The 25,806-nt window shown below is 38.9% G+C and overlaps 1 protein-coding gene across 1 annotated transcript in view; it reads left to right on the top strand.

The window, feature by feature from the left end:
- The first annotated feature begins 332 nt into the window (after window positions 1-332).
- Window positions 333-25,806, top strand: part of ARHGAP42 (Rho GTPase activating protein 42) — a 304,988-nt gene continuing 279,514 nt past the window's right edge. Inside the window, exon 1 of the mRNA XM_035009327.1 lies at window positions 333-993. The gene's annotated coding sequence lies outside the window, so the exon portion shown is untranslated. The remainder of the gene's footprint in view (window positions 994-25,806) is intronic.

Raw genomic sequence — 25,806 nt, 5'->3', positions numbered from 1 at the left:
CAATCACGCTTCAAAATGATTTCTCAAACTTTAAGGAAAATTAATGTTGGTTTCTCTCCCTGACAATTTTTAGGGAGTGGGTGGCGAGGGGGAGGGGTAGGGGAGGCACGTTGGGAGACTGCGATCCTTTTGGGGCGTGGAGGACCCCAAAGGGTCGCCAAGGGCTAGTCAGATCCAGGTGCTGGGGAGGAGACAGAGTCGACGCCCCAGTCGAAGGCGCGAGCGCTACTGCGCCGCAGCCTCGCGCAGCCCCGGAGCCGGGTGCGGGCGGGTGGGGGGCGGTGGGAGGGTGACTGGGAGAAGGGGCGGGGTGGCGTGGGTGGGAGTGCGACGGCGGGAGGAGGGTCTCCCAGCCGGGCCGATTCGCAAGCTCTCTGAGCCTGCGTCCGCCTAGAGGGAGGGCTTCCCTGGCCCGGCCAGAGTGGCTCAAAGCACGAACGACTGTCAAGAGTGTAGGCGAGCGGAGGTGCCGGAAGTGTCTGCGCGCCGTGAGATAGCTTTCCTGCTCCGGCTGCGGCCCGGAGCCTCCACCGCCTCGGTGTTGGCAGCGACGATGCGCCCTGATGACAACGACCTGAGCGGACTCGCGCCTCGGCCCACCGCTAGAGTCTGCACACTCCTCACCGCAGGAGAAGCCTGAGTCCAGAGGCGTCCACGCGCCGCGGGAGCCCTGTGCTGGCGGCGCGGCGCTCGGGGCCCATTTCCTTTGCTCCGTCCGCTGGCGTCTTGGCCGGTTCCCCGCGATCGCGCGTCCTCAGCGCCGGCCGCGGTCGCCGGCTGTTCCCGCCCTCACCGCCGGCCGGGACGTGCCCCGGGTGGCTGCTGGTAGCGTCTGTGCCATGGGGCTGCCTACTCTGGAGTTCAGCGATTCCTACTTGGACAGCCCGGATTTTAGGGAGCGCCTGCAGTGTCACGAGATTGAACTGGAGCGAACCAACAAGTTCATCAAAGAGCTCATTAAGGACGGCTCTCTGCTCATTGGGGCGCTGAGGAGTAAGTGGAGCTGGCAGGGGCGGGAGGAGAGGGCGCAGGGATGTGGCGACTTCCCGCGGGGCGCGGGTCTCGGGGGTGGGATGAAGGACGCGGGGCTTCTTTTGTTTGAATGGGTTTGGGACAAGAGCTGAAGAGCTCCCCTGCTGGTGGCAAACAAAGTTTGTGCTTAGGTGTTCTTTACTTACATACTTGAATGTCTGCAGAGAAGGGAAAGTTACCCACTGCAGCGAGGAGTAGATCCTGAAGAAAGTTGCTCGAAGTCATCTTTTTTTATAACGCTCCTGAAAAATGTTGGGAGACTATTGGCCCTTTTTTGTTGGTTGGTTTGTAATCTTATTGTGCCTAGTCTGAACACTTTTTAAAAAGGTCCTTAAGGTGGGTTTCAAGAGTTTGGCTTTAGGATAAAATGAAGCTAGTTTGTTTAGTGATACTCAAAGTAATTTCTTATGTGTATCAGTGACTCTTCACCGGGCACAACAGATCATTGAATTGCCTTTTAAAAAAATGTACATTTGCAATTTTGCCATGTAGTAGGATGATCGAGATGATCGAAGACAGCATGGCACCAGTGGATTTAATCTCTTTACAAGTTTTTTTGTGCGTCTTAATTTTTGGTTTGTATTGTAAATCTGATGTCGGTCGAGTCCCTGGGATTGAAGTTCAGTGGTTAAAGGCCAACCAGAATTTCTGATGATTATTTAAGTAAACTATCCTTAGGGATTTTTCCCACTTCCTTTCCCGAGCAGATTTTCCTTACTACCTCCTGAGTCTGCTGGATCTTCACGTTCAAGTACTTAAGACCTAGGAGAGTCTTGGTAAAAGAAACTCGAGTTTGTCTTTAAGAAAACGGAGTGATCGGCCTTCGGCTCAGGTCATGATCCCAGAGTCCTGGGATCTAGTCCCGCATGGGGCTCCTTGCTCAGCCGGGAGCCAGCTTCTCCCTCTGCTCCTCCCCCACCCCCACTTATTTTCGCTCTCTGACAAATAAATAAATAAAATCTTAAAAAAAAAAGAAAAAGAAAATGGGAGTGATTTAACTGATAAGGTTTAATTTGTTACCTTTCCCAGGACGTATTTGCATCTTATTGGAGATTTCTGAAGGTTTTAGCTATTGACATGAAGCCCTGGACTCTCTGGCCTCTAATGGCTGGGTGAGTGAGGTATTTTCATTGCATGGAGAGCCTTGGAGCATCTAGAAATACCCAGGGCACATGTAGTAGAACCATCATCGAGTGTATCAGTTGGAAGGTCAGTAACAACATAATGGGGATGTATTTGCTTGAAACTGAGCCATTAGCATCTGATCTGTATTTTGAAGCATGTATTAATGGTAAGGATGGGGCTTATCAAACCTGTCTTAGAATTAGTGTGCTCCCGAATCCTTTTTTAACCATCCCCAATGCTAAAACATTTATGTATTACTTGTGCTACTTTAAACTAGGATAAAATATGATTTATGCCTACATTCACTTAATTTCTGAATTTGAGGTTAGTACTGATAACAGTATTTACTGTATTTATCTGTGAAAAAATAACTTATCTGCAGTTCTTTTCATCCTGTGCATACACAAATGTGAACTCTCCTTCCTTCTGGTTTGCAGTTTCTGGTTGGAGGGTCTCAGGACTGGCCTCTTCGCATTTTAGCCTCTCCCAAGAGTTTCCCCATCTCAGTGCTAAATGCCCAGCTGCCCCTTGTGGAGCCGCCACCTGGTCTACAAAGTGACATTTTCTCCTCACTCCGCTCTTGGGAGATCAATTTTAGTGTTTCAAAAGTTGAAAACACTTCCATAGCTGTGATAAAAGCCCTGAAAATGCATATTATTTTACTAGTGAGATTATGTACTTTATTACGATTTTTGAATCTAGTCTTGCAAAAATCAGGTGATTGCCATCCTGATAAGTTTGTTCTTCCATATGTAAAGTGGAGAAATCTTGAGAGTGTAAGTTCCTTGAACATACAGAACCCGTCTCATTAATTTGGTCTTACGCACTTAAATATACAACCTGCTGTCTTTCTAGTATTCTTAGGTTTGTGATGAGAGTGCATTATTTTAATGCTTGGTTATTGTTTATCTCATTACGGGAGGAAAACGTATTGCTCCTTTATTCCCAGCATCGGTTGCCAAATAAAGATTTGGAGTAGAGGAACTCTTGAAGTCACGTGATGGCCCTGCTTTTTTCCTCACCATGCCACCTTCTGTCCCTTGGGGAGGATGCTAGGCTGTAAGCGGCTAAGTCCAGTAAGTGGACTAAGTCCACTTAGCCCTCTGAAGTTGCTCAGCTAGGATAAGAGTGTGCCTAAAGGACTTTGAAGCCTGCTTTTGGTTCTATCCCAGAATCACCAAGAAGCCCTCCTTTCCCCAGTTCTGTCCCTTGTTGTTCTTCTCTGCCAGAGGAAGTCTTTATCTTCCCTAATTTTATGCCTTTCCATTCTCTGTACCTACTGTTTTAGTAAGTGTACCCATTACCCAGTTCAGTTTTATTTTTTGCACTTTGCTGTTATTGTCATTAATAATTAATGGTTTCTTAATACAGCCTTCCTGAAAGGACAATCATCATGCATTTCTAAGCATCTTATATTATTTCCATCCTAGTTCATAGCTTTTCTGGTGAGAATTTTGGCATGCACTCTTGGCTAATACATGCATAGCTGTTTCAATAGGAGTCACAAATGCTCTTTGATTTTTCCTTCAGGATGTAGGTATTGTGAGAATTAATAAAAGGGAAACCACACTGATGGCAGGCTGGGCATGTTAGGAGAGGCTGGTAGGTACCACTCAATGTCAATTACAGGAAGTTTTGTCAGTTACAGACCCCTAATAGAAGAATCTCAATAGGAGGGAATCATCAGTTATAGGCCCCAACAGGGAAAGATGTACATTGCATTTCCTACAAGAAATCAACTACCCCTGCAACTCATCTAATGAGAAACCATCATCACTTTGAACTCCTGCTTTTCTCCAGTGGACTTTTATTCAAAACAACCCCTCTTAACTTCCTCTTCCTTCTCCATAAAATAACATTGCTCCTTGTTTTTTGGACTTAGCTGTGGTTTTGCCTAGCTTGCTTGTCCAGGATTGCAGTTCTGTTACTCCCAAATAAACCCATTTTGCTGGTAAAATTACAGGCAGTTTTATTTTTAAGGTTAATAGTTTCTTAGTAGAGTATTTGGAAGGGTCCTTATAAAGGAAAACCCTGACTAGATGATTTCAATTTTAAATAATATAAGTAAGATACTTAACATTTTTAAAATGAATGATTGCACATCCAATCTGAGAAAATGTGTGACAGCTCATTAAGTGGATTGACATAGACCTGAATTTAAATTCTGGTGCTGGTAAATGCTGTGTGGTAATTGGCAAATAACTTAACCTCTCTAGGTCCTACTTTTCCTATAAAATGAGGGAAGACTATAAAAATCTTACCACTAGGATTATTTGTTCATTTTGTTACATGCTGTATAGACCTTTGGTGAGCAATATTTGAGAATATTTGATACTGGAGAATCAGGTTTTAGTTCATGCTGTGACTCAAAATTCTCTCCCTTTTTCATCAAATGTTTTTCTAGGAACTTTGTTCCTTTAACAGGTGTCTTAAAATTTGAGTTGTGAAATCATACGCTGTTTTTGCTTATTGATTTTCTTCTTTTATAGATCATATTCAAAGAAACACCTCAAAATGGCTTTCTCATGTAATTCCTCCTTTACTTTCTCTTTTCTTAATTCTTTATACTTTTGAATATTTAAATAGAGCTTTGTCCTTGCAAGAATAGACTTCCCTGGGGCGCCTGGGTGGCTCAGTTGGGTAAGTGTCTGCCTTCTGCTCAGGTCATGATGGGGTCCTGGGATCAAGCCCCATGTGTTTGGCTCCCTGCTCACTGGGGAGTCTGCTTCTCCCTATTCCTCTGCCCATCTGCCCGCTTGTGGTCTCTCTCTAATAAATAAAATCTTTTTTAAAAAAAGGAATAGACTTTCCCTCCTCCCCAAAACAGCAAAGAGCAAAAAGGAATAGACAAATAGAATTGTAGTCATTTAATTGAATTATTGGGTGGGGAGAGCATATCAACATTTTTTTTCTTCTACCCTGCCTTTTGGCATCTTGGGGCCCTCTCTCCCTCCTTCCCTCCCTCTCTCTCCCTCCTCGCTCCCTTCCTTCCTTCCTTCCCATTAAGTTTTTAATTTTAATTTCAGTATAGTTAACGTACAGTCTTAGTTTCAGGTGTACAATATAGTGATTCAACAATTCTATACATTACTCCGTGCCTGTTGTGGTAAGTGCCCTCTTTAATCCCCATCACCTATTTCACCCATTCCCCCACCCACCTTCCCTCTGGTAGCCATCAGTTTGTTCTCTATAGTTCAGAGTTTGGTTCTTGCTTTGTCTCTCTCTCTCTCTCTTTCTCTCTCTCCTATTTTTTTTGGGGGGGGGGATGTGGTATATATACACAATGGAATATTATTTAGCCATAAAAAATGAAATCTTGCTATTTGCAACAACATGGATGGAGCTAGAGAATATAAGCAAAGTGAAATAAATCAGTCAGAGAAAGACAACTATCCTATGATTTCACTCTTGGAATCTAAGAAACAAAACAAACTTCTTTCTTATTACTAGTGCTTCCTCTCATTGCCTTAGGGTGGAATTGGCCAGCTGTCTTTTCTTCATTTAGGATAATGTTTCTCAAACCTGTGTGTCTAGGCTTCTTCTTGAGGGAAAAAAAAGTTAGTGGACCCTAATACAGATTCAGTTATTTATTATGGTAGTTAAATATATATAAGCATGAAGCAAATTCTTGTGCTTAGTCCTATAATTTTAAAAGCAAATCAACTTATGAATTAAATACAAATAATACTGTGAAACCAATAAAACTACATTTAGTTAATCTAATGGATGATGATGATTTTACTGAAAGGAAAGGAAATTTCCTCTCATATAAAGACTGTTGATAATATCTTGTGTGCTGGATGATTCATTTCTCTTTGCTTTTCCCAGTTGGAACTATAGTTCTTCAAAACTGCTTGCCCAGATGATGGCCTTCTCTCTATCACAACTATTTATTTCTTGGTCATATTACCTCTGTTCCCAAGGCAGTAGTTCCTGGCACTGGTGATCCATGACACAAATAAAAAGGGCGCCTATGTGAGTGGTAGAGGTTGGTTGCTAAGTTTAGATGTAGACTCTGCAGTTAATTAAGAATTTAGCACATTAGCAAGAGGGAAGCACGTAATTACTTGTGTCTACTGCCCTCAGTGTTCCCAGACCTTTGAAGTACTGAGTACTGTGGGACACTTGTGATCTGGGGATTATAGTAAAAGAAAACCTGAGATGCAAAGGCTGCATTGAAAGGGTGAGGGATCCCTGCCTTCCATTTGCTGTGTTTCTCAAACTCACCTTAGCCTGGTTTCACTTGTTTTTTTCACTTTAAGCCAGTCTCTATTTTGTGTGTATGTTCTGGGCCCACTTTACTACTGGAGTTTTTGCTGACACAGGGAAGGAGTTAAATACAAGGAAAAAGACAATTTTAAGAAGTGTGAGACTTTCTGTAGTTATTATGCTATTTATTTGGTCATCCTTCAGCTTTTAATGAAAATTGCTATTGTTTTAGGCCATTTTTTTTGTATTTCAATTTGCACCTAGGTTTTATTTAGTTTAAATGGAACTCATTGCAGAGTCTTGTTTACTCTGCAAGAGCTACTTCACTGCTGCTTATTCGAATCACTAAGGCTATTTTCCTGTGTAGCTGGGCAGTCTAATCAAAGGTATGGATGTATAATTACTTCAACCATTCTTTTGGTTCTTAAGTCATTAGAATTAGAGTTAAATGAGAAGTAACTGTATCTTTCAAATGAACTGTAATTAATTTTAGGAACTGGTAGATTAGGAATGTGGTGCTTTAAGGTTCTGCTTCAGAGATGTTGCAAGTAAAAGCAGTTACACTTGTGTTAATTGAGATGGCAGCCTCGGCACTTATCAAAGTGGAAGTAATTTGGGCTGGCTGAGTATTTCCATTTACTTCTCTTCCGATTCTCAACGTGAGCTTAATAAGTACCCTTTTACACTGTCTTTATTTCCCTTGGATTTCCTTTTTCAGCAGGTAGTAATTGCGGTGCTGTCCTGTTAGAGGCCAGGGAACGAGTTAGTGGGAGAATGGGTGAGCAATAACCACCTTTTACGCTGCTATCTTTGACACTTATGATCAAGGTACTTTGAGAGTGAAGGAAACTCAGGTAACTACTAAAGTTTTAAGTTATTGGAAAGCTGCTTTAGCAAACATCCTTTGAATTATTAGAGTACAATGTTCATTGTGTTGATGATACGTAAGCATGACTCAAACTATAAAGAAAAAAAAATACAGCTAACGTTCAGTATTACTTTGGTGTGAGTGCCTTTCTATTAAGTACCCAGAGAATGGCAAATCTTTTATTTAGATTTATAAAGAGAAATATTAGTTCAGAAAATTCATACCATTAAGCCACATTTGGTAAATATGCAACAATGAAATGCTTATTACAGACAGATAAGAAAGGGTAAAGGAAAGGGGGTTTATTTTGTCTTGAATCTTTTTCATGAATATGGTTTCTTGCCAGATTTGTGATTGCCACGTCTTCTGGCCCAAGCCATCCCTGCTGCCTAGATCCTAATTTCCACTCGTTTCAGCTTCCAGGCAGGTGCCAGCCCTCCGTAGCTCCACCTGCCACCCACCAGTTTCAACTGGCAGCTCTGCCAGCCTTCCTTTTTCCTCCAGCCTGCTGAACCTCTGCCCAGCATCTAATAATCCTTATAGTGTATTCCCAATGGATCTGGCCTCGGCAACCAAGGACTTGCTACCTGCTTCTTGCTTTCATCCTGAAAATTAAAACCGTTTGCTAAGCACCTGGCTGACTAGTGCATGGAATCTGTGCTTCATCTTTTGCAGCTGCCTTAGTCTGAGTTGTAATGGCTGGGTTTTGTATACGTGTAGAAATTTACATAATATTTTTTAATCTTAATAGTCCTTGAAAGCAAAGGAAAAGGGGCAGGATGATAACGGGACAGTCATTACAAATATAATTATATTAATAGATTTGTCTGTGGTTAGGTGAACTTAAACTTTGGCCTGGATATTCTGGTAATGTGGATCCTTCTCTATAAGATTACATCTAACTGGGATGTTTGTTTAGTCAGAATACATCATAGTTCATATCTGCAGTATTCTGATTTTATTACCAAAAATCTAGTTATAACACTGAAGAAAGTGTTCTGGCAAAATACATGTGTACATCACTCTGTGAGGACTGTGATTTGCTTCAGAAAAAGTGAATTGTGGAATAGTAAGGTAACTTACAGTAGCTGATAATCTGCCAGTTTTTTCAACCATTTTCCTTTCTTGTGGAGGTATGCATGCATAAAAGAAGAAAAATAAGTACTAATTTTCTAGGATTTTTAATTTGAGAGTAATTCTTTTAATTGTAATTCTTGCATGGAACCTGGTGGGAAAAGACTAAAAATAAGGCTAATGAAGTCTTTGTAGATTTTTTTATATTAATTATGAGAGACTTTTCAGTTCCAGTTTTTAGATTCTGTGATAAAAGTCTCCATTCCTAATGGCATTTTAAGAATACCCAAACATGACATTTTGTATGTTGTTGGTTTATCTGATTTGGGTGAATATCAGGTATGATGGGGAATGTTTTGTATTTTGTGAAGGTCCAGGGAAGCATCCTGGATTGGTTCTCAATGTCAGATGATACGGAAAAAAGTTGGAAAAAATGCTGCATATATAACCTTGCTACATTAATAATATTCTCCCTGAACCTTGGCTTTACTCTGGGAAAAAGTGGGCAGACACACTATGCCCCCTTTCATTTGGAAGTCAGACATATTTCTCGGTAGTGGAATTTCTCTATTTCCTTACGCAAATCTAAAAAGCCATACTGCCTGATAGTTTATGAAAGGGATGCCAAATAGTATTCCCTTGTGTGTAAACATATATTGGAGCTTATCCAGATGAAAGACCCAGCTTCAGTTTTCTCTTTCGTACACAGTAGAAGTGGTGATTTAATTTAGAAAACTGGTATGTGTTTATGTGTGGAGAGAGTGATAAGCTGCTAATAGAAATGAGTATTCAGTATGTGTATTATCCCTTTCCAAATGGAAGCTCTGTAAATTGATTTTACTTTGCTTTGGTGAGAATTTTTTCTTCTTTTATTTAATTTCTTTATTCCTCACAATGTCTGAATGGAGGATGTGGCCCCAAAATGGGGGATTGTGGGGGGTTGGTGGTGGTTGTGAAAGAGGTAAACAGGGAGAAACAAATTAAAATTGGTTGAGAAAAGAATTTAAATATTATGGTTTTGGAACTTGTGTCAAGCTTTGTGTATCTTCTATGAAAAAGTTACTGTGTGACACTAGAGAATCAAAAGAATAAGAGGTTAGCTTGCCAACTGTTGTAAAAGCTGGTTGTGGAAAATTTGAGGGAGATGATTCCCATTAAAAACTGTCAACATAAGAGATAATAGGGGGTGGCTTTTTTAGGGGCACACTATTTGGGGAAGATGTGGGAAAGCTTCGTACTCGTGAAAAAACGATGTCAACATAGGAGCTAATAGGAAGGACTTTTAAAGGCTTGTGTTGACTGCTTGCCAATCCTGGTTTTCCTTAGGTGACCCTTTCTAACATTATTAATTATTACTTCCTCTGGATCCCAGCTCCATCATTGCACCTTTTTTCCTCAGTATGTGATGTTGCTGAATTCCTCTTCCTTTTTCAGTTTATTTCCTCTGTCCTCTTAAATGTTGATGGTACACAAAGATTCCTTCTTAGCCCTTTTACTGTTTGCTTTCCTTGTGTGATAACATGTCTTCCCAGGCTCCAGCCCTAACCTCATTTTCCTGAGCTCTGGATCTCATTGTTACCAGCATATTACCACATAGATGTGCTTCAGGCACCTCAGACTCAGTGTGTCAAAACCAAGTTCTTCCTTGTTCTCCACCTTGTTCTCTTTGTATTCTCAGTTCTCTAGTTACAGCCTCATCCACCTGGTCATCTCAAAAAGGAACGTCTGAATCCTTCCTAACTCTTCCTCTTTCCTTCTCTAGTTTTTAAACTCCAGTTTTTCTCTTGACCCAGATTAGGAAATTTGGATAATCCTGTAATTTTGTGCTCCCAGATATCCTAAATTAGATTTTTTCTGCCTGCGCTTATGAAATAACATTTTTTTTTTCTTAACTTAAAAAAACAGACATTCTCTCATAGTCTGGAGGCCAGAAGTCCACATTCAAGGTGTCAGTAGGGCCATGCCCTCTGAAGGCTCTAGGGGAGGATTTTTCCTTGCCTCCTCTGGCTTCTGGTGTTGCCAACCTATGATGTTCATTGGCTTGCAATGTGTCACAACAGTTCATGGCTCTGCAGTCACATGGTATACACCCTGTGTGTCTCTATTACATTTTACTTATTCTTTGAAATACAAACTTCTAGGTGCCAAAGATATCTGTATTCTGTTCAGCTCTGACCACATTGTGGATGCTCAGTGATTGCTGAACATCAACCAGTTTACTAAGAAGAGTATTTGGGGGAGGTTTTTGAATATTTGTCAGAGTGAGTGAGCCATGGAATGAGGATTACAAATTTGCTTTTTAATATTGTTTCCCACAGGCTTCATTGTAACTACTCAGGCCTGGGCATACTGATTTTTAAGACTGGGAAATCCAGGTGGCAGCAGACAGCAACAGGTGTTAGAACTTTATTCTAGTCCTGGTGCTGCTACTAACTAATGGATGGCATTGGTACAGGCCACTTGTCTCAGAATGTATTTTTTTCATCAAAAATGGAAATAATGTTCGCTCTATATTTCTTATAGGATTTCCTTTGAGGGGGGAGGGGCAGAGGGAAAGGGGGAGAGAAAATCTTAAGCAGACTCTACACCTAGTGTGGAGCCTGACATGGGGCTTGACCTCACAACTCTTGAGATCAAGACCTGAGCTGAAATCAAGAGTCACTCTTAACCAGCTGAGCCACCCAGGTGCCCCAATTTCTTGTAGGATTTTTGTGAGGGCCATGGAAAGAATGCATAATATAAAAATGTAACATTATTTTCATTTGCTTTAGGCAGGATCATTGTGATCCTAATAATTTCAGTTTTTTTCCAAGACTGCATTTAACATGTTCTTGTCAACATTACCATATTCTGTAGGAATGAGATTTTAAAAGTGGAAATGCTTTAATTGAATGTTAATGCATTGGCTTGTCTCCCCAATTAAATCTATTTGGAGGGAAATGATTGTAAGATGTGGCATGGTTTTGGTTTAGCTTTTTTCTTTTATGTAAATATTTACTATGATCTGGGAACCAAGAAAGCATTAGATTGGCATTTAGGGATGGGCAGTATAGATGTTGAGACTTTATGGGCATATCTGCTGGTGCTTTATTTCTGGTGGCTTAGGTCAGTGGTCTATAAAAGTTATTTAAATGATGGTCACAACTTGCACTTCTCAGAATGAAATAGATAGCTGGGCAATTTCACAATAAAACAGGCTGAATTGCATATGAGAGGTTTTTTTTTTTTTTTTTCACATTGGTTTCTGTATGGAAGGCAGATAGCAGTTTAGAGAAACAACTTTCCCTAGGTGTTTGTTATGCTGCACAGATGTTTTGTAAATGTAAATATGTTTGAGGTGAGATCATCTTAGTGGTTATTGGTGAGAAAAGAAAATGATGAGATTGGTAGGGCATTGCTGGAGGGTCTCCCCCCCATTGCTGGGGAAAGGGAATTAGGGGAGAAAGTAATATTTCACTAAGAATTGAAGAGGAAGATTCAGTTGGCTGAGTGAGAAAATTGAATTGAGCCTGTTAGCTAGTTGATTAAGGAAAAGTGGTATTATTGAATTGGTGTCACAATCACCAGGAGAGGATATTTGGATGGTACCACAAGGACAAAACAGAACATTTAAAAAAACAACAACAAAAGATGTTTCTTAAGGGATCTATGAGTTTAAAGGGAGCTCTGCCCTGAAGTTGGGGGGAAAGCAGGGAGCAATGAATAGGAAGTCTAGACTTTGGGGACAGCTTGCTAAGTGCAGCAGGTCTGGAAAAAGCCAGCTTCAGGGGTTAAAGAAAGAGAATACAGATTTTTAATAATCCCGAACAAGGAATAGCAGCGAGTGAGTGAGAATGACAGCCTCTAGGTTTGCCAGGTTTAAACTCTGTTGGGTGCATGTCCTTTTCTTCCCATTATTTCCTTGGTTCCTCAGACAGCTCTGATGGAAATTAGAGTTCTGTGGATATTCACAGCTGGCTGAGTATGATGTTTTATGACATCCACTGATGAGAGGGGATGAAAGAGGATGAAACAAGGATGCAGAACCAGGGTGTCAGTTGCAAGATACTCTTCCTACTTTAAGTCCTAAGATTATGTTTTAGGCTTATTTTCTTTTCTGAGATTGTGCTCTGCACTTCTGTCACAATGTACGTTAACTCAAGCTAATCCCATTTTATGCAAATAATCTGAACATTAAATCTGTCTAAAAGAAACAGGGGTTTTTCTTGCGTTTAGTTTAGCATTACCATTCACACAAGTGCAGTGCTAATAATGCTTAATCTTTAATATTGGAACATTTTAATGTAAAGTAGGTTCATTGAAGATTTAACACTAACAACAGTCAATCTGGTGTAATAGAAAGAGCCTGGGCTTTAGAATCTGAACAATGCTTTTCCGTTCTACTTCAGACATTTATTAGCTATGTGGCTATGAATAAGTTACTTGGCTTCTTTTGTGGTTTTCCTTGTCTGTAATATGGGAGTAATATTTATTTCATATGCATATTTTCAGGATTAAATATGATAACGTACAAAATGTCGAGCACAGTGTGGTACTTGGTATTAAATACTAATTTTCTCCTCTATCTCATTCCTTGCTAATTTTGAGACTAGGTAGTGAAATTAGACCATTGTTATAAACAATAACCACCACCACATTTTATTCAAAAAAGGATCTGAGGTGGCTTTCTTTTTTTTTTTTTTTCAGTTTTCAGTTTTTTTTTTTATTATGTTATGTTAATCACCATACATTACATCATTAGTTTTTGATGTAGTGTTCCATGGTTCATTGTTTGCATATAACACCCAGTGCCCCGTGCAGAACGTGCCCTCTTTAATACCCATCACCAGGCTAACCCATCCCCCACCCCCCTCCCCTCTAGAACCCTGTTTGTTTTTCAGAGTCCATTGTCTCTCATGGTTCATCTCCCCCTGAGGCGGCTTTCTAAGCAAAATCTTTACATTACCTGGACAAATGCACTATATACATATATATATACGTATATATATATATATATATATATACACACACACATATATATATATAGAACACTATATTTAATGTTGATATAAGACCTCTAGACCATGTATCATTACTTGTTATCATGAATATGGCTCGCAGGGAGAGTAAGCCATTGCTTCTGTGGAAAGCTTAGCTATCTTCTTAAGGACGTTTCCATATCTGAGATTTTATGATTTTGTAAAAAAAAAAAAATGACATTCATCACTTTTTATTTTGATTATTTGATTATTTGCCTGTTTTTCTCCCTAGAAAGTTATCTTCGTAAGAGTTGCCACCAAATCTTTGGGATTCTGGAGCTGGATGCATGATACATTTTTCATCAGTGTATTAGCTTTAAGGAAGTTGTGTCAAACTAATGTTTGGAAATATATAAATTCAGAAGTTGTCACTACCCACTTAACGGTGGAACCAATTCTGAAACTTGATATATGAAGACAAATATCTTAGTGAAAAATCCTTTGCATATTATGTAGATTTACCAGAATGAGATTGATTAGAACAGGTTTATTCAATAAATTGATATTGATCAGTGACAATATTTAATATCTCAAATACAAGAGAGTGCTAAGAAAATGAAATTGTACAAATGACTTATGTTTCTGTTCGTAACAAAGTATTGCATGTATTATTATTATTATTATTTTTTTTAAGATTTTATTTATTTATTTGAGAGAGAGAGAATGAGAGACAGAGAGCACGAGAGGGAAGAGGGCAGAGGGAGAAGCAGACCCCCTGCTGAGCAGGGAGCCCGATGCGGGACTCGATCCAGGGACTCCAGGATCATGACCTGAGCCGAAGGCAGTCGCTTAACCGACTGAGCCACCCAGGCGCCCTGCATATATTATTTTTGAGGTGCCAGTTCAGAGTGTTGATTTTAATTGTGTAGGAATGACTTTTTAAAAAATACCATTCATTATTGAGATGTATATTTATTATATATAATTATTCATTATTGAGGTGTAGTTTATTGCCATAAAGTTCATCCTTTTAAAAGTGTATAATACAGTGTTTTTTTCATGTGCTTATTGAGTTGTGTAACCATCATCACTAATTATATTAAAACATTTTTTTTCTGCCTTATTGAGGTATAATTGACAAAATTGTGAGATACTTAAAATGTGTATCATGGTGATTTGATATCCGTATACATTGTGAATGGATTCCTGCGAGCTAGTTAATTAACACATCTATCCATCACCTCACATGTTTATCCTTTTTTAAGTGAGAACATTTGAGTTTGACTCTCTTAGCAAATTTCAATTATATAATACAGTATTATTGACTATAGTCACTATGTTTTAAGTTAGGTCCTTGTGCCTAATTCATCTTATAGCTGAAAGTTTGTATCTTTATCAACCTGTTTCTCCTAACTCCCATACCCTGGAATCTACTAATCTTCTCTTTGTCTGACTTTGCTTTTTTTTTTTTTGATTCTACGTATATCATACAATGTCTGTCCTTCTCTTTCTGGTTTATTCTCCTTAGCATAATGCCCTCACAGTCCATTCATGTTGTTACAAATGGCAGGATTTCCTTCTTTCTCATAGCTGAATAATATTCCATTGTATATATGCACTACATCTTTTTTATTCATTCATCTTTTGGTAGACCCTTAGTTTGTTTCCTATCTTGGCTATTATAAATAATACTGCAGTCGATATTCTAGTATAGGTATCTCTTCAATATTCTGTTTCTATTTTCTTTGAATATATACACAGAGAGGGGATTGCTGGATCATGTGGTAGTTCTATTTTTAATTTTTTGAGGAACCTCCATACTGTTTTCCATAGTGGCTGAACTAATTTACAGTGCAGAAGGGTTTCCTTTTCTCCATATCCTTGCCAACACTTATCTCTTGTCTTTTTGATGATAGTCATTTTAACAGGTGTGAGATGATACCTCATTGTGGTTTTGATTTGCATTTCCCTGATGATGAGTGATGTTGAGCACCTTTTCAGTGTCTGTTGGCCATCTGTATGTCTTTGGAAAAATGTCTGTCAGGTCCTCCACCCATTTTTTAATCAGATCGTTTGTTTGCTATTAAGTTATATGAATTCTTTATATATTTTGGAACCACTATCTAATTTTAGAATAGTTTCATTTGTTCCAAAAGAAATCCCATACTCTGTTTTCTCTCTTCCCTAGCTTCTGGCAACTCTTACTAATATACTTTCTGTTTCTATAGATTTGTCTGTTTTTGTTTTTTTTTTTAAGATTTTATTTATTTATTTGACAGAGAGAGACACAGTGAGAGAGGGAACACAAGCAGGGGGAGTGGGAGAGGGAGAAGCAGGCTTCCTGCGGAACAGGGAGCCTGATGTGGGGCTCGATCCCAGGGCCCTGGGATCATGACCTGAGCCGAAGGCAGACGCTTAACGACTGAGCCACCCAGGCGCCCCAATTTGTCTGTTCTGAACCTTTTTTTGTATAAATAGAATGATGCAATCTGTGGCCTTTTGTGAATGACTTCTTTCACTTAGCAAGTTTTCAAGGTTCATCCATATTTTAGTATTTATTGGTATTTTATTCTTTTTTATTGCCAAATATTCAATTTATGGATATACCACACATTCTTTTTACCCATTTATTAGTTGAAGGCCATTTTGGTATTTCCATATTATTATTATTATTGCTATTATGAATAATGCTACAAACATTCATGTGCCTGTCTTATGTAGACATAGTTTCATTCTCCTGGATATGTCCCTAGGCACAGAGTTGTTGGGTCATCTAATAACACTGTGTCAGAACTCACCTTTATAAATAGAAACTTAGTAGGTTTATAGGCATTTACATTACATTCTTTATGATAGAAAGCAGTCTGAAAGCTAAATGTGTATTTAAAGCAAAGCTATCACTTCCCCAAACAAATTCAGATACGGCCTTTATATTTGTTGGAGAAAACAGAATCACTTGGTGGATATTTAAGGAGGAAACATTTCCATGTTCTTTTAATTTTCATTATACATGGATAAATATTTAAAAATCTCATAATGTAAATACAGGGCAGTAGCAATTTTTACATATGTGCAAAGAGTGGCAAGACAAGTGGAGAGGAGAAAACAAGGAGTGATGGGCCAGGAGAGATGTGAAGAAGAGAGAGAGAATGGAACATTGACTTACATACTCATTCAGCATATTTATTAGCACTTGATACTGTTCTAGGCCTTGGAAATACAGAGCAGAGGTCCAGCTCTTCTGGGTTTGCATTTACTGAGGGCAAGCTATTGATATTGTATGGTGTGTGTGTGTTGTTACTGCTTGGTGCTAAGACTTAATAGGTATCATGTGTACCTTTTATTTCCTCAGATAGCCTTTCACTGTTATGCGGGTTAACTCATGCATATCTCCCTTATAGCGGTGAACACATAGGGATCTCATATGAGGATGTGAATATCCATTCTTTTTAAAAGATATTTTATTTATGTATTTATGTATTTATTTATTTATTTGACAGAGAGAGAGAGGGAGGGAGAGAGCACAAGCAGGGGAAGCGGCAGAGGCAGAGGGAGAAGCAGGCTCCTGGCTGAGCAGGGAGCCCAATGTGGGACTCGATCCCAGGACCCTGGGATCATGACCTGAGCAGAAGGCAGATGCTTAATGACTGAGCCACCCGGGTGCCTGTGAATATTCATTCTTAATTGACTCTAGACTAGATACCGTGTGTGTATGTGTGTGTGTATGTGTGTGTATGTATGTATGTGTCTATGCATGCATGCACACACATACAGACACACACACACTAATTGTAAGTCACTCTCTTAAACTCTGGTTTCCTCATTTTTACAGTGGGAATAATAATAATAATACTTTTTCATGAGGGTTTTACAGGTCTTGTAAGCCGTACCTAGCATATTACCTGGAATGTAGAAATCAGTAAATGGTTCCTATTCTAATCACAGTGTATTTTTTTTCACTGTATTTTTTTTAACAGGTAAAATGAAGTAACCTCAGTATTAAAAACATTTAAAATGGGAAACGTCCTCTGGGCTTTTCATGATGATTAACTTTATTTTATTTAATTTATTTATTTTTATTATTATTATTATTTATTTGACAGAGAGAGACACAGCGAGAGAGGGAACACAAGCAGGGGGATTGGAAGAGGGAGAAGCAGGCTTCCTGCTGAACAGGGAGCCCGATGCGGGGCTCGATCCCAGGACCCTGGGATCATGACCTGAGCCTAAGGCAGACGCTTAACGACTGAGCCACCCAGGCGCCCCAACTTGATTTTATTTTTATTTAACCTTCCATGTCTACATGAATACACTTAAAAAATATAAATACAATCATAATATATATATATCATCTATATATAAATTTATACCATCTTTCAAATATTTTTCTTGCTTCATATTTTTTATTAGTATATTTATGACTAAAAGTGCTCAGATTGGTGATATTTATGTATAAGTAACTCAAAGCAATCTACATTTGAAATGTAAGTAAAACCAGAGTGGGTTACATTTTGAGTAAAGAAACATCTGCAGTTTGCTACAGTTCACCAAAAGGAAATTGGATCATGTATCAACTATGTGATCCAATAAGACTTTCATCTTTTAAAGAAATTTCCCTGCCTGCCTAAAATCTGCATTCATCTGTTATTCTGAAATGAAGTCTGTGGTATATAGGTTGTGACACGGAATTTGGTGAACCTCAACATACTTTGCAGCTGCTGCATCTGCTGGAATTTAACTGGAAATCAGAAACAACTATTTTTGAAACTTCAGGCTCACGCATTTTAGATTTCTTCTTTTTCTTAATGTGGACTGTTTGTCCTTGCACGTTTCTTTTCAGGTTCCCAATTATTAGTCCTTTGGAATTACAAAGCACTTCATCTTTTACAAACAGTATTTTTTAAAGGAGTTACTTACTAAATTAGTCTGAGGGGAGAAACAAGCCTCTTAGGATATCTTTTTCGCTCTTTCTGACCAGTTGTTCTGTTTAACTCCATTGCATCAGCCCCCTCAAATTATACATGTGGATGTACTCGTATCCCAGGTTCCCCTAAACTATTGTTTGTGTCTCTTTCTTCCTTTTTTTTTTTATTTAAAGATTTTATTTATTTATTTGACAGAGAGAGACACAGCGAGAGAGGGAATACAAGTAGGGGGAGTGGGAGAGGGAGAAGCAGGCTTCCCGCCGAGCAGGGAGCCTGATGCGGGGCTCGATCCCAGGACCTGGAATCATGACCTGAGCCTAAGGCAGACGCTTAACAGCTGAGCCACCCAGGCGCTCCTGTGTCTCTTTATGTTCAGTACTCTGTCAGGCACATATTTATTTACAGGTAACTGTTGAATACATGGCTGTGTTGACTTTGTGAAAGTTTAACCCTGAGATATGCTAAAGCTTAGGATACTGGGGTCATCGTTTTACTGGACTGTTGCATTTTTGACAATACCATTCCTTGCTTCCTAATGCTTCTCCCTGGGCTTTTGTGGAGCCACATATATTCTCTTACCATTCTTTTCATCAACTTTCCAACTTTTTCTTCTTAGTCTTCCAGAGTTCCTTCAGTTCTTCCTTCCTCTTGAATGTAGGTGTTCATATTGTCCAATGAGAACCTTTTTCTCAATAGATTTAAGTTGGTGATGAATATTTATCCATAACCAATGGTTATGTATCTGTAAGATAAATGGGGAAAGAAGATGGTTAGGATGTCGTTAGATAAATGAACACTAGACATAGGACAGTTGAGTAGCCAAAGGATAAATACAGCTGTTAACTTTTACCAGGAGTCAGAGAAATGCAAATGAATAGAGTGAGGTATCTATGTTTATCTATTAACTTAGCTAAAAAGATTTTTTAAAATGTCTTTTGCTAATTAGGGTGTACCAAAACTCTTACCTTCATTATGCTGCTGATAGAATTGTAAATTGGTAATAAGTGTCAAGGACCTTAAATAAAGGGTTTGTACTCACTGATACAATGATCCCAATTATGGTACTTTTTCTATAGCAGGTAATACTGATTTCCTACCCAGCATCGATGCCCTTTCATTCCTTCTATAATAATGTGGAGTTTGTTCAGCAACATAAACCTACCCCCAGGTCAGGGGTAAATCCTGATTAGTTGAGTCACTCATTGTAACCCATTTCCCCTTGCTCGGGATGGCAGGGATTTCAACTTTTAAATAACCCACAGCGCCCCTATGAGTTTGTTGTGGTACTGCATGCAGTTTGGAAACTGGTCCTGACCTATGTAAATGATTAAAATTTACTTATAATAGAAAATAATTAGAAATGCCTTAACTAGTTTAGTAGATTTTAACATTGACTACCCATCTAGTCAATTAAACATAAGTCTTATAAGTGTAAGTTACAGAAAAGCAAGATACAGAATTGTATACATGCTTTTGTCATTATATGAGGAAAAAACATGCCTGTGAAAAAACTTAGTAAAATCTACCAAAAAGAAATGCTGTGTGTAAATGCACTAGGGTGGCGATAGAGATTCCTACCCCCCACCTCTAATCCTGTAATGGAGTAAAGGAAATTAATGAGAACCTAGAGGGAGGTGTTGGAGAGTGGGTCCTACTAGTTGCCCCCCGGCAGAGCTTTGACAGCTATGATTCCAGATGTGCTCACTATTTCCAGTATGGGGTGTCGAGGTGGGGAGAATGGGGTGGGAGGCCATAAGCTCTCAAGTTCTAGCCAATTACTGAGAGTTGGTGAGGTACAAACTCAGATAAATAACATTCATTCTAGTCTACTCTTAGCTGCACTTCCTTCCAATCCATTATAACAGTTATCTCTAAATAATTTGATAGTGATTTTCTTAATTTATAGCCTTCATATCTTTTCCCTACTTGCTTTTCCACTTTCCAGTTTCTGGCTATTTAATTTGCTTTCTCTTTTATCCAGCTATCTTTGAGCACTTTCTCTTTTCATTCTTTTAAAAATGGCATATCTAGGCTATCATAAAATATACATATCCAGGTTTGAGCTGTTTTGTTTGCTTATGATAAGCACACTATTTTCCTGGACAAATTAATTATACCTGGTGTTTTGTTAAAATATAATTAGTATTAATAACCATAAGGGTTCTCCTGGACAACAGATTTAAGTTTTAAGGATGTTGAGAATATATTACTGGTGAGGGTTTCAGCACAGAACCTATGGTGAGTTTGATTTCTTTTGTAATATTTTGTAAACTACTGGATGAAAATGAATGTCCTGTGAAAATAGGATTTTGCTGTCTTCTAGGTAACAGATATTGAGGCAGATAGGTGAGGGTTAAAAGGAGAAAGCTCGAGACTCAGAGATCATGAAATGAGAGTTACTATCTGGTAAGACTGGGCATCAGTTAAACCAACCTGGGCATGGATCCTGACCATTGAGTGAGGCCTTAGCTCTCCTTGAGGCTCTTTCGTCTACTTTAACTTGGGGATCACCATCTTTGCCACACTTATTTATTATGATAATGAAATCCACTCATTTATCAGATCAAGCTAAGAGCGTTCTAAAGTGAAAGGTCCAAAAAAATGATAATATGATTTCTCTTTAATTTCTGCTAAAAAATACTTAAAAATTGTAAAGCATTTAGTTGAGAGGAATTTGGTATAATAAAACATCAGCTATTTATTGGCTATACTTTAGGGATTTCTGTAGGGAATTTACAAAAATATGTTCCTTTGGAAGTATCACTCTAAGTGGTCTGCTTTATTCATTGTCTTTCCATGCCAAGCTTAAATGCGAGCAAATTTGTTGCATTCTGTTTATTTTGGTAACCCTTGGGTTTGTATTTTTAACATGGCTTGAATTTTATTTATTAGTCATCTTTTCTAACAAAATTGTTACATCACAATTGTCTTATCTATTCTTTTTTTTTTAAGATTTTATTTATTCATTTGAGATACAGAGATACAGAGAGAGAGAGAGAGAGAGAGAGCACGAGCAGGGGGAGAGGCAGGGGGAGAGGCAGAGGGAGAGGGAGAAGCAGGCTCCCCGCTGAGCCAAGAGCCCGATGTGGGGCTCGATCCCAGGATCTTGGGATCGTGACCCAAGCCGAAGGCAGATGCTTAACCATCTGAGCCACCCAGGTGCCCCAACTACTATTCTTTTTTTAATGAAAAAGAAAGGATAATTTAAGGCAAGAATTTTGGCTAGTGGGCTCCGTCTGGCCACTCTGAACAGATATGGTTTTGTAATATGGTGTCAGTATCCTGTGTTTTCTGTTATTTAAATCATGAGTAACCATAGTGGGCAGAGTGATACAAGGATTTCTGAAATCCTGTTTTTATGGTAATAGGCAGAATCTTTTTAGCAGAGCTTTTAAATGATCTAACAAGTGAAATGATTTGCTTAAGGAGGATTAAAATGTATTTACCTGTGAAGTCAATTCTTAAATGCTACAATGTGAAAGGTTTTCATTAATGGCATTTCATATTCTTAAATCTGGTAAGTTTTATAAAAAACACTTCAAATGATGAACAGTGAACTGAATTCTATGTCCTCTTGTATATAAAAGTTATAGATTATTACATGCGTTGTTGTGTTTGTATGATATTTGACATAATTTACTGCCATCTGAATAGACATTTCCATTAACCTCTACTTCCAAAGTTGATGGGGTCCTTTATCTTTCTTCCACTACTGGTGGGAAAAGGAATTCCAAAATTCCAGGGCAAAAGGAATTTTCATGAGTATATGGGACAGCCACCTCTCTGACATCTGGAGATGGTTCTTGGGCCCGTTGAAGAGGTAGTTAACATCAGTCAAAGATGAGAAGAGATTCCTTACTATGCTTCTCAGATTTTTTTTTCCCGGTCAGGCTGAACTATATATAGCAGGCAGACCTAAGGCATTCTTACTTAGCTTTTGACTTTGGATCCCAAGTTAATTATACCCTTGTGCAATCTTGTTAACTCTTGTCTCCAGTTGGAGAATAGGAGAACTAATTTTCCTTCTTTCTTTTCTTAAATGTGTGGGGCTGGGATAAGACTGAAAACATGGTGGAAGTAATAATACGCCTTTGAGGGTAATCCATCTCACCATTGCATTTTCTGTTCTATAGCTTGCTGTTTGGGAACATGTTGACCTGAAGATGGTAACAAAAATAAGCAGTGCATTTCCTTACGGCTCTAGGTGTATGTTTATTTTGATTTATTAATCACTTTCTCATTTTCACTACTACTGGCTGTTTTTAAAAGTTTCTTTTCTTTTTTTATTAAAGCCATAATTGAAAGGGATAACAAAGTACAAACACAAGGAAAACTAAATGTCAGTAGGATTTACCTATTATCTATCCGGAAAAATACAACTTCTGAAGCAGCTGTAGGGGACCTTGTAAGTGTCAGGAAGCAGTGATTCCTGTTCTCAGAAAGCTTACAAACTAAACAGAACACAGATATGTGAAAAGAACTCAAGTGGATGTTTTTTTGTTTTTTTGTTTTTTTTAAAGATTTATTTATTTATTTATTTGACAGAGAGACACAGCGAGAGAGGGAACACAAGCAGGGGGAGTGGGAAAGGGAGAAGCAGGCTTCCCGCGGAGCAGGGAGCCCGATGCGGGGCTCGAACCCAGGACCCTGGGACCATGACCTGAGCCGAAGGCAGACGCTTAACGACTGAGCCACCCAGGCGCCCCTCAAGTGGATGGTTTTAAATGGGAGAAAGGTCACTAGAGGAATTGCAATTGGCATATCTTGGAGGGTAATGTCCGCAGATTGGATGAGTATGGAAGGAAGAGTCTACTAGCAGTACGGGACAGCGTGGGCAAAAGCAGTGAAGCAGACATGAATTACCCTGTGACAGGGATGACAAACTGATTTCTTTTACTAAATAAATCAGTTAACAAGAAATGAGAAGGGAACTGGGAAATGGGAACTGTGAATGCCTTTGAAAGTTAACCTACTAACAGTACGTATACTAGATGTAAGCTTCATGGGTACCTGTAGCTATCCTGTATTTTGATTTACTGTGGTTTCTGTCTCTTGAATTATGCTGGGTCTGTGAGTGGTGTGGAGTCATTACGTGTTGAATATGGGCCATGATCAGCAATGCAGCACATACCAGTGTGTGTGTTTTAGTTAAGATCTGTTTGTGGTTCATGACAGAGGATGTTTGTAAGCTTAGATAATTACAACACCAGAATTTAATTATAAATAAGTAAATGGAAAAAGTTAGTGGCTACTGGGTCAAAGAAATACTGTAGGTTGTTAATGAAAATAATGAAATTGAGGACATTACTCAAGAAATATGCCAATAGGAGTTTTCTAGTTAGTAAATTTACTAATTGTTGATTTCTGAAGTATCAGTCTCCCCCCCCCCCACACTTAACCCTCACGTCTAGTATATGAAATAGAACTGAATCTTTTGGTTTCATGTCCTTTGGGGTTAAAGCATGTTTTATGGGGGCAGGGGGAGGTGATACTAGAAAATGACTTGAGTTCCATTATAAAAATGCACCAAAAATTGAGAAATTTAGCAAAAAGTATTATTTTCTTGGAGGTAGATCTGCAAAAAAGAAGGACGTTATTTTAATTTTTTTGTGTGAGAAATTTCGGGAAGGATAACAAAACCACCCCCCTTTTTCTTAAAGCGGTCTCAAGGGTATCTGGGAATGAATGTGTTGACAGGAGCAAAAAAATATTAAATAAGCAAAAAGAGAAAGACAGTGGGTATCATCCCAGGATGAGCTCTTGAGGACCCCAGAGCTACAGAATTAAGTATTCATTCGGGGATTTCAGCAGCTTAGACATCTTTGAAGAACAAATATCATTAAACATTTATCATCTGAGAATGATACTGGTTTATGTAAAGGACAAGTTCAAAAAAAGAAACCATGGGGAAGTAGTCTTGGTTTTGTTTCATACAAATAGAGAAGGAAGAAGAATTTGAGCTTGATGTGGATTTAGTGTTTACTCTTCATGTGAACTGCCCTGAATGTTATCCTGGTACTCAAGTTCACTCACATAGAATATTATATATTCAAATTTTCCAGTAATTATCATACTGTGGGTGGTGATCCTCAAGGGTTCTTAAAATTGAGAATTTTATGAGTTGTACTAGTATTAGGAGAAAATAGAAGAAACAAAATAGCACGATATATTCAGTGTTTCAAAGGAAAATATTGTTTAATGAAATTTGTTTCTGTTTTATAAGTACACATGGAGGAGCGGATAATGTTGGATTGTAAAATGTAGTTCTTACTGTGAGTTATGGTCAAAAATGTAAAAGAAAAATCACAATGTTTTTACCAAAAATGTAAAATGTACACTATTCAATGAGTTAGGTTGTATCTGTCTAGCATATATATGGTAAAGACTGATCAAGTTTTCTTTGGGGAGATGAGTGGGCAGATGCACTGGGGAAGAGCAATTCTCTGGTGCCACCGAGACATTTTGAGGTTGCACACAGAGTTCTTGGCAAGTTGCACATCCCGTGGGTCCTGTGAAGCTCTTCAAAACAGATCCTTGTCAACGCCACTGAAAATAGCGCTTGAAAGTGGTCATAGGCACTTACTGAATACAGTGGTTCCTTAGTAGATTGAAAGCACTATACATCTTCCAAAGAAAACTGATATTACTGGAAAAGTATTGGAAAGACCCTTGCACTAATTGAAAAACTAGTAAGTACCTAGTGCTAGAAAAGCTTTAAAAATGTCAGGACACAGCTAAATGAACTCAGATTTTTTGCTTCCTAACCTGGTTCTCTTTCTACCACTAGCTATTGTCCTTTTCTTTTTGTTGAAATACTGACCATATTGAATATTACCAGAAAACAATAGAATATTCAGTGATAGTTTCAAGTTAGTCAGGTATGGATTTTATTGCAAGTTAAGTCTTTGACTGCAGGATGTATCCACTTTGAGCTCAGTTGGAAGTTTTGGCCATGATAATTATTTCATACCAGTCTCCATGGCAACAAGGAGAAAAAGTCTAGGCAAACAGATGGATTCAGAAGAACTTCAGCACTCCCTAGTAGGCTGGAGGTCAGATCTGTACTGCAAACAGCCATTTGCTTCCAGATTCTGGTATATGCTCACAGGAGCCTTACCCATAGGTCTGCCTCCCTCTCTCCTCTCTTCCTTTCTCCTCTTTTATTCTCTGTCTCCGTGTGTGTGTGTATGTGTGTGCTCAGTATAACAGATGGTAACACTGACAGCAAAGGGTTACTGTTGGCTATGGCAAGTCTGCTGTCTTTTTTCTTTCTTTTTATTTTATTATGTTATGTTAATCACCATACATTACATCATTAGTTTTTGATGTAGTGTTCCATGATTCATTCTTTGTGTATAACACCCAGTGCTCCATGCAGAATGTGCCCTCCTTAATACTCATCACCAGGCTAACGCATCCCTCCACCCCTATCCTCTAGAACCCTCAGTTTGTTTTTCAGAGTCCATAGTCTCTCATGGTTCGTCTCCCCCTCTGATGTCCCCCCCTTTATTCTTCCCCTCCTGCTATCTTCTTCTTCTTTTTTTTTTTAAACATATAATGTATTATTTGTTTCAGAGGTACGGGTCTGTGGTTCAACAGTCTTACACAATTCACA

The sequence above is a fragment of the Mirounga leonina genome, unplaced genomic scaffold, assembly GCF_011800145.1.
Source record: "Mirounga leonina isolate KUSES-001 unplaced genomic scaffold, KU_Mleo_1.0 Mir_153, whole genome shotgun sequence".
NCBI classification, from domain to species: domain Eukaryota; kingdom Metazoa; phylum Chordata; class Mammalia; order Carnivora; family Phocidae; genus Mirounga; species Mirounga leonina.
This window is presented reverse-complemented; position numbering and strand designations above follow the sequence as displayed.